Below are 13,313 nucleotides of genomic sequence, written 5' to 3'. Positions count from 1 at the left end.
AATCTAAACTAAAATATCCGTAGGAAATTGCAGATTGCCTTCAGATAACTGAACTATAAAAGCAATTTTACATCAAGAAGTTCAAGAGAGTTGGAGTAATATGTCGGTGCCATCCGACTGAAAGATCTATCTCGACTCGTTCAAGTGACTGTAAAGGCATAACATTCAACAGTATAAACAATATAGATAACTGAATCTAGCCTTAAAGTTTTATTATGTATAACCAGATCTAAGAATCTAAAATGCATGTAATGACTAAGCAATCAGTCCACCCAATTACTAACTGAGTCACTTCAATTAACTTCAATTTGCTATAAAATGTTATTATCAATAAAACATTATTTTTTCATTTAAGAGGATATATTTGTGGTAAGTAATATTTGCAGCGCGTTTAATTTCGTTAATATATATTTACCTCCAGAGCAACGAAGTCGCGGATATTAGGCAGCGTTTTCTCCAAAGCTATAACCAACTACGAAGCGCTATTTCTTAACAGCGAAATCAAGTCTACAAAATAGCGGAAAATAAAGAGTCGCGAAAATGTTCGAGTCTACAGACGTATATCTGAACGCTGTATTTTTTCACATATAATATTCAGTTAAATATATCCTAATATTTTATCTTCTTCAATTATCAACGTTCTTCTTATTCTACCTAAACCTGAGCAGCATTTTTACCCTGGAAATCGTGTTTTAATCGATTCTAAGGCTTTTTCCAAGCCATTTAGACCTTATCTTTCCTCTTTACAAATTGCCTTGATATAAAACCGTGCCTATGTCTAGAGTAATATTGTTAACGCAGTTTTCGAAGATAGTGCTTTTAACCCTATCAATGTTGTGTAAAAACAAGTTTAAGATTAAAACGATACCTGACAAATGGCTGCACTGCAAGGAACATTTGGAACAATTAGAAATTAAACAAAAGGTATCAGGAATATAGCAATGCCGTAAAGCAAAAAGGAAGATACACAATCTAACTTTTAGGACAGAGTACAACAATAAAGTACAACTACCGTCTTGAAGAAAATGTAAAAAGGACCTCTTTGCTCTATTCCATTCTTTAAAATATACCACTTCTTTGCTATCGCCATTGAAAGGTAATTTCTGTGACTTTATTTATGCTTAAACAAGGGTACAGATATAAGCCATGCATCACGGATATTTTCTTTCAAATTTTAACAAAAGAAACCTTTTCAAGTTAAATGGACTCCAGAAGTATGACAACATATGCTAAATACTTTCTAAATTTCGAAAAACAATCGACATAAATCTACAGGCATGCGCCACTAAAACCATAATGCATTAAACTTTAAAAAAAAACACACAATTATGCATCAAACAGGCTGTATAGTTTAAATTACATATAACCTGGTTTTATGCAGACATTAATTAAATTCTATTTCCTGTCATGTAAGTTATATTTACATTATGAAAAATGGCACAGATTTGGAAGCATTTCGTTCCCAGAATAAATCGGCAATAAAAGTCGACCTGTATGCTCGCTTTATAAATGGGACCAACCATCATGCTACTGCATGATTAGTCACTAATTAGCTCTTACTTTTAAAGAGGCGCGCATCAAAATCTTCATGTTTTTTTTTTCTTACTTTTAAAGAGGCGCGCATCAAAATCTTCATGTTTTTTTCTTACTTTTAAAGAGGCGCGCATCAAAATCTTCATGTTTTTTTTTCTTACTTTTAAAGAGGCGCGCATAAAAATCTTCATGTTTTTTTTTTTCAAAATTTTAAAAGTGCCCCCATTGAACAGTTATTGTATATAAAACTTTAAAGTAAAATGGTTCAGTTATACGCACGTAATCTGAGAAATGTGTGTAACCTGTCAAATACGTGTGCAAATTGTGTAAGTAACATGTAAAATACTTGTGTAGTCTCCCTTTAAAATACGTATTTTATTTATGAAATACGTGTGTAGACTGTAACATAAGTGTTTAACTTGTAAAGTACTTGTGTAATCCATAAAATACGTGTGTAACCTATAAAATGCATAGGTAATCTAAAACTAAGTACGTGTGCGGTCTGTTTAATATATGTCGCCTGCAAAATACGCGTGTAACCTTTAAAATATGTGTAACCTGTAAAATATGTTTAACCAGACTTTTGCGACGAAAATATCTAAATCAATCTGAATCAGAGAAAAAAGATACAAAGTATACGAAACCATTTATCATAATTACAGTGTGATGTGTGTAAACGATTACCCTCTTTTAAATTTAAATGTTTAAATTTGTTGTTAAATCACTTTGGTCTGAATGAGTTTTCTTCTAAATGAATCATTCAGTGAGCGTATTTATGTCGAAGCCTGTTTCGTGAATAAGAAAACATTTTCCGGTTGATTTTCAAAATTGCGCCTTAACTGTTTACACATGTGCTTGTTTAACATTGTGCAAATGTTTGTACTTTAAATTTTAAATGTATTTTGAAATCTTTCTTCTGGTACGTGTATGCTGAAGTTGTTAGCATGGTAGTTAACAGTCGATCAAACAGGACTTCCGGGCTAGGATCTATTGTCAGATAATGGTAGAAAGAAAATAATTTGCATGTTTAATGTAAGCAAACCGCTTTTTAGTCATCAAAGATATTATACATGTATGTTGCTGACCTTTTGGTAGCATTTCAAAGAATAAGCTGCATTTTTGAAACGATAATAAATTAGAAACACTTGCATTCATACTTATATTTTAGCTGTCATTTTTATACAGTTCCATAAGTGCACACATGTCAAACAAACACTTTCGAAGAAGGCACATGACCCATACTTTTCTTTGTTTATTTGTTGTTGGTAGTATCAAAGTTTTTGAAAGGTGATTTTGTACATAAGGTAATAGTTTTGGGATTTTTAAATGGGCCTGGTAAAGTATAACAGCATAAAGATTTTTTTTCAACACAGAGCGAGAAGCAACTTCATTTACTATCATGTCACCAGTAGGACCACAAATGTCAGTTCGGACCTGTTTTCCTGTAGTTTTATGGAACGACTTTGAACCCCCCAGAATAAAAAAGGCGTTTGCAGGCGCCAGAAGTTGATGCCTCGTGATAAAGTGAGACATGTTTTACTGTTCGTCTTGAAATCACATCATCTATCTTAATCCAGCGTCCCCCCTCCCATCTAATAAATGCTAGAATCCCTATCAATAAAACGCGTTACCCGCCCGAAATCGCTTCAACCGATAACACACTGCCAACAGTGATTTTTGCACCAATATCACGTCAGTCTTTCTTTCTTTGTTTGTTTAAGTGGCGTATAGTGCACGGGTATCACGGGTCAATTCTTAAGCATTGAAAGAATATATCAAGTGTAATGTTTTTGTTTTACACGATTTATCAAGTCCTACTGATAGTGAAAAGTTTTCTATTTCATGAACAGTATGACAGTAGAATAAAAGAATACGCAAAAGTCGATAAACTCGCATAAAATCGTACAAACACATTCTGATAGGGTATCTACTTAGTCGTAAAACATTGCCTCGATTTGTTTTGCAAATCTTTTTATGAAACCTCTCTAGATCGTCTCAAACAAAAAGAAAATTTATGCGAACTACAGTTCATAAAGTACAAGTATTTATTTTAGAAACAATAGAAAAGTTGAGAAACAGTGGTTTTAAAGTTAGAACACCACTGTTGCACATGTTCATATTATTTCTTGTATATCGAGTCTGGTTAAATATTTAGTATTTGTTCATAATTAACTGATTTTAATGTTTTATGTGAAAATCTCACAAATGAGAAAAGATGTTTTTAGTATTAAATGGAAAATTTTACAGTAGAAAATGACTATATATCTCACAGGAATGTTCAGTGCCAAAAAGCATAGTCTAAACCTTGTGTTACAAACTTCCGACTGAAATTTAACGTAACATTAATAGATCAAATAAATCACCGCAAATGTTATCTCTGAAGGTTCTACAGCTAACTTATTACCGCATAACATTGTTTATAGAGGCATATGAGCCGTGCCATGAGAAAACCAACATAGTGGCTTTGCGACCAGCATGGATGCAGACCAGCCTGCGCATCCGCGCAATCTGGTCAGAATCCATGCTGTTCGCTAACGGTTTCTCTAATTGCAATAGACTTTGAAAGCGAACAGCATGGATCCAGACCAGACTGCGCGGATGCGCAGGCTGGTCTGGATCCATGCTGGTCGTAAACCCACTATGTTGGTTTTCTCATGGCGCGGCTCATATATAAACTCCAAATTTCACCTTAAAGAAACGTTAAAAGATTAATTACTTTAAGAATTCAATTATTTCAAGAATTTAGTTTCTGGAGAGCAGGCTGAAGTAAAGTTATAAAACACTTCAAAATGCGAACATTATTTGTTAAGCAGCCAAAGTTTATTGTACATAATTTTATATACCTGATTTATTAAGAAATTCCAGGGCTGTTTAATACCCGGCAGTTTAAATTTTCTGCTGTTAATATTGTTATCTTAATAGAATGTACATGACACAATTATTGTCTTACCAAACTGATTTATTTATGCGTTTTTCATTTACACTTGTTTTGCAAGTGAAAATCTTTAGCAAAGTTGGCAAGCATGTTAATAGTTCTATTCCAGAAAAAAACTCTCATTTTAACTTTTGAATGTGAAATCCATCCGTGTGTTTATGTACTTGGCTTAAGATCAGAGACCTACAGTACAAGTTCCGTGCCATAGTATTACACGGTTCAACATTTACTGTAGAGAATTTCAAAGCGGTAAACATGTTGAGACAATGAAATTAGCACAAGCAATACTGCACGGAACCTCTGTGCTGGAATGGAAATATTTCAGCCCTCTGCTCAACACTCAATGAGCCAGATCGTTAAATAAATCTTCAACTTAAGTTACAGGTTTCAGCACAACTGTTAACCTTATCTATATATGATCAAACTTATGAAACATCGCTAGGAATAGTTTGTATGCCAATTCAGTAAAATCAATCAGCACATGCTAAACTGTTTCATAAAACGCACAGAATGACCATTTCATATGGCCACCACGTGCAAAACTGGTGTAGGAAGACACTGGCCTAATGCATTCGCTATTTCCGGTTTTTACTTATGCACATTACACAGGTTTTTGCTTTAAATCTTGTAAGCAAAGTTAATTATCATATTTGAACACGATTATTTCTGCTGTTTACGCACGAAAAGTATCGAAAACATTTTAATTTCGGTGCATTTACCTTTGTAAAAAAATATATTATCGTAAATAAATGACAGTGTAAACAGAGAATCCTAACAAAATACAATTCAATGTTAAAGTTGAAACCGCAAATATACCTGATAGCATTCAATGTGGAATGTTTCAATTTGAACATTTGAACAGAATAAATGCTATAATATTTCAGATACTCTTTGACTTTTTTCTTATCTTGACGTTCAATCTACAAATTATTCCATAAATAATCTAAAGCTGAATATTTTCTATTGTTCAGTAAACGTCACCAATAAGTTTAGTATTCCACCAAAGGACATTCTGTCGCGACGCTTTAATCATCTGTCACTTTTACAGATTTGTATTAGTTTCGATCCGATTACTTTCTGAGGAATCAGAACCGCCGCGAGCGCTAGAGAAAAGTTCTGACAAATAAGCTATAATGAGTGTATACTGAGGAACGATTTTACTGGGACATCAACGGAACGTGGAACTCTTAAATTCAATGTACTCTTTGATTGACAAAGCTGCTTTTACCCCCAACGATAGTTACTATAGGAAACACTGTAGTTGTGGTGTTGAGGGTGAAAAATGATGAAAAATATGATGTTTAAATGACGACGACGACAATGGTGATAATGATGATTAAAATTTACACTTTATTTTTTGCTTTAAGTGCATACAATTTATAAAAAATGCGACTAAAAAATAAGAATAATACTGTTTATACTACATCAATATGTTTACAATAAAATTGATTAAAGTCTATATAATCTGCAAACTTTGGTGCAAGTTGTTGATTTATCGAGGGCTGAGCGCGAAACTATTGTATCATGTTCTTTATGTATATATATATACAAACGTTCTGCGCCTAGTCCTCGTTATGTAATAAAGCAATTTCAAGACCTTTGTTTTAAACACATTTTCTAATTTTACGGACATAAAGTCCCGTGAGTTCAGTTTAAATATGCATCTGTGTGCGGTTACACGCTATGTAACGTTACGCAATGATTAAAACATGATGTTTTTAATTTTGCTTCGCCGACAAAACATTAATTATATACAGGATCAGGAAGTCAAAGCGTGAGAAAAAAAAGAAAGTCAAAATGTAAATCTCTAGTGTTTTAAAACTTGTATGGCTGAAACAAAAAAAAACTGTAATGTGTCTGTCGATTTCTTCATGATTCAGTCAGCTTTTTCTATCTCGAACTCTTGTTTGCTCAAACAGTTTGAAGTATACAGCCACTTTCTCGCTCATTAATTCCTTGTAATTCGATTTTTTTTCTTCCTACGCTTCCTCAAGACACAGAGTAAGTTATTCTTCATGAAAATGCAAAACAAAACGTACTTGTTACCATTTTTAACCCGTTTGTCTTTCGTGTCTAATAATTGGATTGTATATCAAAAATGCGCTTACTTTCATGTAAACGAAAGATAAAATAGTGACGTTTTATTGCTGGCTATCTTAAAAATGTTACCCGATATGTTCCAATGACCTCAAATTGAATACAAAAATATAAAAATTGAAGCTTATTTAAATCCAAATTCAAACAAAATTGCTCAGTAATTGAAACGTTGGTATCAAAGGGAATGTTATCAATGTTTGAAGAAAGTCACTTTATTACGAAGTTCAATGTACAGCCAAGGGGGAAAAATTGCACCCGAATCAGTTTATCCCAAATTGCACAATCTATTTTATTTGCACAATCGGAAACACCAAAATTACTACAATATTCCCATTCATTGTTTAGTTTACGAGGTAATTTTATTACGCCAATGAATGTACGGTAATTCGTACAGTCTTCTTTTATTAGCTTTGTAAATATCTGTGTTAACCCAAGACAACACGGGAATGTTAAATGAAATTGTCTCAACAGAAGAAACACTCCATTATTTACATGCTAGAAAATAAAATCTTCATATAATGAGGGTATATGAAAACCTGCGTATGACCCCCTTGATACGTATAATTTGAAGTGTATTTGACTCTTAAAACGGATTATAAAAACTGAATAAGACACGACCCCATCCCCTCCCCCTCCCCCCAACGCTCTGGCAGGCATGGGTGCTTGTTTTAATGGACGCATTCAAAGTATACTGGTAACAACGAATTTCTACGTAAGTCGGGTATATAAAATTGTTATCCCTTAATGAATGAATTTTAGCCTCACTACAAAATACTCATACCGTTATTTTAAATTCTGTTGGTTTTTTTGCGAGGATGTTTGCGAACTATTTTATCATCACTGTCTAAAAATCTAATGCATTCAAAAACCATTTATAGTATACCAGTATGAAGTGCATATACATGTAAGCTTATAATTCAAATATCCATTGTTTCTCGATTTTTTTTAAATTATAATGTATAAGAAATTTTGAAATTTCAAGATTTTTACGTATTGGTTTTTCTGTTCAGTTTGCCGGAAATTTGTGTGATCTATGTTGTTTTGTATGTAAACGTATTGCTGCTGTTGTTGTTCTTATTGTTGTTGATGCTGCTACTGTTGCTGCTGCTTCTTCTAGAACTTCAGTAAAAGAATATACGAGGAGTGTTTTGACATCAAAGGAAAAAGCTTCAAATAACTTTATCAGCTTATCTAAGTAGCCTTGGCCAATATACATATCATAGGATGTTTATTTTCTCTCGTCTATCATAGCGCAGTCACCCCTTTAATACACTGCTGACTAACCTTGTCTAAATATTTATTTATGCTTGTTTGAAATCGTTTGAAATGTTTTACGGATAAACGTCTTCTGATCATTAACAAAGTCAATACCAAGTATTGGAATAGGTCATTTTCCCTGCTTGTTCATACTTAACCTGGCTGTATATGTTGACTTGCTTAGTGAAAGTATTTTGATTTTAGCTTGAGAAAGTAATGTAATATTATATATGCGCACAAACGCTCCCCATTTATGACATACCGTGATACAATTAATATTAAAGTTGACTTACAAAAATCATCTTGACCCTAAAATGTAATAATGTGCTGTTTTGAAAGTCATTTACCTAAGTTATGGGCTTAAATGAAGATGACATTTCTAGTGGCCATTAAAGTAAGTTTTGTCATCATTTTTCAATATTTATACTAAAAATAATGCCTTTCGCCTTCTTTATACACAATGCACTCATGCACATGACAGTGACTTGAAAGAATGGCTATTGAAAATCGTCTTTACGCGCGTATTTAAGACAGTCCGGGAGTATCGCTGAAGTGACATGCACGATATTCACGTGTTTAGTTTAAAGTGATTACTCGCGTGTTTGTAGCAAGGTTCTAACTCTGCAATTTCTCAGCTACCAGCTTAATTGCTCATACATAATTGAATATACCTGTTATAGAGTTTTAAGTATAAAAGCAGTACCCCTGTCAAGACATAGGAGAGATCAGATAGATGTGGAAAAAGTTGATTGAATGGTAGGCAGGGCATGCATGCAAAACACATTATCTCGTGCAAAATGTAACATGTTTATTTTCTGTAAATGTCTTTGATGTTTTGCGGGGCCTCAAACAGGTTAGACGGCTTTCTAAACTTGCCATAACATTTATATCTTATATATACTTTGTTTTCTTTATTGTGATTCGACACTTTTTGTTAATTATTTGGTACAGGAATACATCACATTTGATAAATTATAGGTTGCGTGTATCAAAAGTACAAATGTACAATCTTCATGTAGGTTTATCGTTTTTATCTATTTATATACAAATGTTTACTTATTTAAAAATAGTGTATGAAAGATATGTGGAAGCTTATCGGACCACTGTCGAGTCCACTTCCTCGTGGTCCATGGGCCCGCCTCAGGTTCTAACACGCTACCCATCAGTTAAAGCAAGCTCTACACCATTTCTTGCCTCTCATGCTGTATAAAATGTACTCTATCGCCTTAGTAAGGACAGTCAAAAGTACAGCTTATTTGTAAAGTTTGAATATAAGTAAGTCGTTGTGTATACACAAAAATGATCTAAAATTTCTTTCACCTTTTTCACTTAAATTTTTGTCAAATTGTTTCCAGTGCAGTAGAATTACCTATGAAAAAGACACTCCGATTCTGCTTTTAGTATTCGCTTTTATAATGAAATGCCAAGATTTTTAACGAGCAAGATAACTTTTTACGATTATTTCTGAAGCTAGACCTCTGCTGCCAGCCGTGGCCCCTGGAGTCCTCCACTAGTAATTGATTTAACAGAACTACTGTTACAATATATGGGGAAAAGGAGGATAGATTAATTGGTTTTGGGATTAACGAAAATACCGCTACGAGAATTTCAAGATATGTGAAGCGTTGCAAAACACTTTTTTGCAAATAAATCATTCAGCAATTTGAGAAAGAAATGTCTAACTTTTCTATATGATTATCCCAAAACCGAATGGTTCAAGATTCTCTGAGTTCATAGAATATTTGGAAGGTTTGTACAGTTTCTTAAAAACCTTGTGCTGGGTTCTAGAAAGCTTTTGGGTCAAGGTGTATTGTATATTGAAATTACTTCCAGTCATACTACTGTATGGATAATGTTTAAAAAAAACACAGTGCCACCTCTGAACAGCAGCCGCTAGAACAATTAAAATGTGCAGGTTAATTTACTAACACATGTATTTCTCTATCGAATACATTACAATAAGAAAATATAGAAAATCCATACTCAGTTTTGAACCTATTAGAATATACCAAAACAGAGAAAATGTATTTAATTGCCATGTATCAATCTTTATTCCAGTTAACTGATGGGCAGTTTTCGATCAAATTTTAACATGATAATAAAACAAAGTCTTTGTAACTGCAAAGTGATTGTGAGTACGCATGTTTGTTTTTTCTATTTAAAAAAAATTATAGTTCGACGGCCCGAGACATTTCATAAAGAAAAAAAATGAAAACGCATGTACAAAATGTAGTATTCACTTTTTTCATCATCAACGCAAAGAATATAGAGTTGAGGAGCAATGTATAAAGAACAATATAAAACGGAGAATTAATTGTTACATCTCCGTGCCAAATGTGTCGCATGTAAAAGTGACACTGTTTAAGCGAGTCAACAAAATGAAAAGATTTAATTAGATTAGCAGCTGACTGTTTTTTAATTTGTTCGTGTACATGCATATTCATTAGTGTAATACAAACGGCGAGGTTAATAATAAGAAGATTCATTAATTTCACGGTGTCATCAGCTTTCTTTGAAGATGTCGGCCTAATGCACGAATATGACCTTTGTTTGGCCCAAATGAAAGCATATAGGGGTGGTCATATCGTTTTCATACCAGCTAAAACAGAAAAGTCTTTAAATACCAAAATGGATATAGTTATAGTTGGTCAAATTATCATTAAAAAGTGAAAGGCCTATTTCCGAGTATCTTATATACAATGTAGTTATATCGGCTAAGGAAACGCTTATCTCAGTAAATGACTAAGGAAATCTGTAGTTCGATCCGTGGCGACTGAGGTAAATGGTTCCACTGCCGATTTGACAGAAGACAATATACCTGAAATAACTGGTCCTCTGCCTCGGATTCTTGTACGTTTGTTGGCAGTTGGGTACAGAATCAACATTGGTTAGGTAACGAACAGCCGATACAAATAACTGATAGACAAAAAACGGGGTTAGGCCTTTTAAAAATACCACTGCATATAAAAACGAAAACATGACGTTAATCATATCAAAATAATCTTTGACCTAATTTTTGACACTGTTTTTATCTATACATGAGTTACCATCAAACACGGTATGATATGTACACCTATTTTCATCATTTCAACAAAGTTATACATATGCTTGTTATGTATAAAACATTTTATCATCAATTAGGTTTCATCAAAAATCATCAAATAAGCAATAAGTTTAGATAGCGGAGATATGTATATTAAGACCAGCAGAGTTCAAGATAAAGTAAGTATTTCCTGTCTATACATTCATCATTTTTCAAAGTGCCTTAATAACTTAAGAATGCGTTGGTACATGAGTAGTATACGTCTGTGCGGACAAAGTTATGATCACATTCGTATTAATAACATGTAATTGATTGAGATCCCTGTGAAAATGCCCTTGATATAAACATAGAATGTCTCTAATTAGCCTGCTAAATTTCTAAAAATGGACTGGTCCATCATTCAATTTGGGCAATACCATTTATTATTTAAAGGGATGTTCACTGAAAATTTACTGACTGAATAGCGAAAAGTGCAGACCATGATCAGACTTCACGGATGAGCAGCCTGATCTTGGTCTGCGCTGGTCGCAAAGGCAGAATCACTTGCCGCCAACAGGCTAAAGGTTAACTTCAACGAAGATCATTTGAGCCGTGCCATAAGAAAACCAACATAGTGGGTTTGCGACCAGCATGGATCCAGACCAGCCTGCGCATCCGCGCAGTCTGGTCAGGATCCATGCTGTTCGCTTTCAAAGTCTATTGCAATTAGAGAAACCGTTAGCAAACAGCATGGATCCTGACCAGACTGCGCGGATGCGCAGTCTGGTCTGGATCCATGCTGGTCGCAAACCCACTATGTTGGTTTTCTCATGGCACGGGTCATTTATAGAACATCAGGAAGACAGAGTGACCATTTCACCATATGTTATTGTAATTGCTGGTGACTCCTCATTATTAATTGAATTACTTTCACTCATTTATGGTAACTGATATCTTGGGACGTAACCTTTTGTTACTGTCCAATAAATGCAAATGAGAAAACCAACATAGTGGCATGATAGTGCTTTTGCGACCAGCATGGATCCAGAATGATGAAATAATGCGCAGAGGGAGACCTGGGGTCTTCCTCAACCATTGAAAGCTGGAAAATGACCATATGACGTATAACTGTGTCGTTGCGACGTTAAACCCAACAAAATCAAAGGCAGTTTGACTGCAAATGTATGTGGTATGTGTTTAATAATAAAAAAGGTTTATATATGATTATTCTGTGGAAGAGTGATTAAGTAGTGATGTTTTATCCTTGCAACTGCAAAACGTGTGCATTTTGACAATTTGTGTTTAATGTGTTGACAAGTTAATTAAAGAGATGTCGATTTGATCAATGGGCTAACGTTTACGTGACTTTGTAAAAGTTCAATTAATTTGTATTATATAAGCCTGTAATGTTTCAAAGCAAGTACAGTTTATGCCAATGTCGGTTCATAAGCACAATCAAACGACAAACAAAATCATAACTTAAAATTTACCGGAAGTGAGCAGGTGCGCAAACTAGTAACCTATATATGTTTATGATTATGAAATATTTTAAAGGCGGTGCTGGAATGCCGAGCTGTTTTCGTTGGCAACACAGATTCAACATAAAATTTGCATTTCATTGAAAAATATTCAATCATTCAGCCTTATTGTGATTTTGAATTGAAATTTGCATACATCATAAAACGCTGTTTCATGTTTCTTTTGTTGGAAAAAGAATAAACACGGCGCTTCTTTATTGAAAAACATTGAGGGCGAAATAAAAACGATACAAAATATATAAAAGCCAGTTTTACTGTGAACATAGCGTATTAAAAGGTCTTTGATAACATAGGTAATAAATAAACAGCAAAAAAAGTATGAATGCCTTGGGCATAATTTGTTATTTGTTTGAATAAGAAGCTACGTAAAACATTTGTTCTACATGCACTCCCATAATTTTTAGTGGAATTTAAAGAACGTATAAGGTTATCCAAAGTGGAGTCAGTATGCACGTGCTCAGTATAAAAAGGCCGTTAATGCCTCGAGCTTGCTGTAGTGCCGTCTAAAATAAAATCTTATTGTGGTGTTTGGTAAAATTCGTATTTGTTTCACTAGTTTTCTATTTAATAGCAACGATTTCCTCAGATTAAAAAAAAATGTTTTGTCTATTATAAGACAGGACAGTCGCTTTGTGCCAAGTTAAAGGTCCTATGCCGGAAATGATGCAATCAACAAAACCATTTAGGCGGGAGTCTGTGTACTCAATAGTTGCAAAATATTTAGAAAGGTCATTAACTGAATTATTACTCATATAAATGTCATATCACATAGAATATGTACCTTCTATTTGCCACATTCAGCGTTTTGTGGTTTAAATGTTTAAGTTTAAGCTACTGAAATGACCTTGAAAAGGCAAAACCTGTAAATATGCAGTAAGATACTTTTCTTTTTTATGCGTTTTCTAAATAGCAGCATTTCAAATTCATGGAC

The 13,313-nt window shown here is 33.8% G+C and overlaps 1 protein-coding gene across 5 annotated transcripts in view; it reads right to left on the bottom strand.

Moving 5' to 3' along the window:
• LOC123536768 (lactadherin-like) overlaps positions 1-13,313 on the bottom strand; it is a 120,096-nt gene that overhangs the window by 28,596 nt on the left and 78,187 nt on the right. The gene's annotated exons all lie outside the window — the stretch shown is intronic.

This window comes from Mercenaria mercenaria, chromosome 17 (genome assembly GCF_021730395.1).
Source record: "Mercenaria mercenaria strain notata chromosome 17, MADL_Memer_1, whole genome shotgun sequence".
Taxonomy (NCBI): Eukaryota; Metazoa; Mollusca; class Bivalvia; order Venerida; family Veneridae; genus Mercenaria; species Mercenaria mercenaria.
This window is presented reverse-complemented; position numbering and strand designations above follow the sequence as displayed.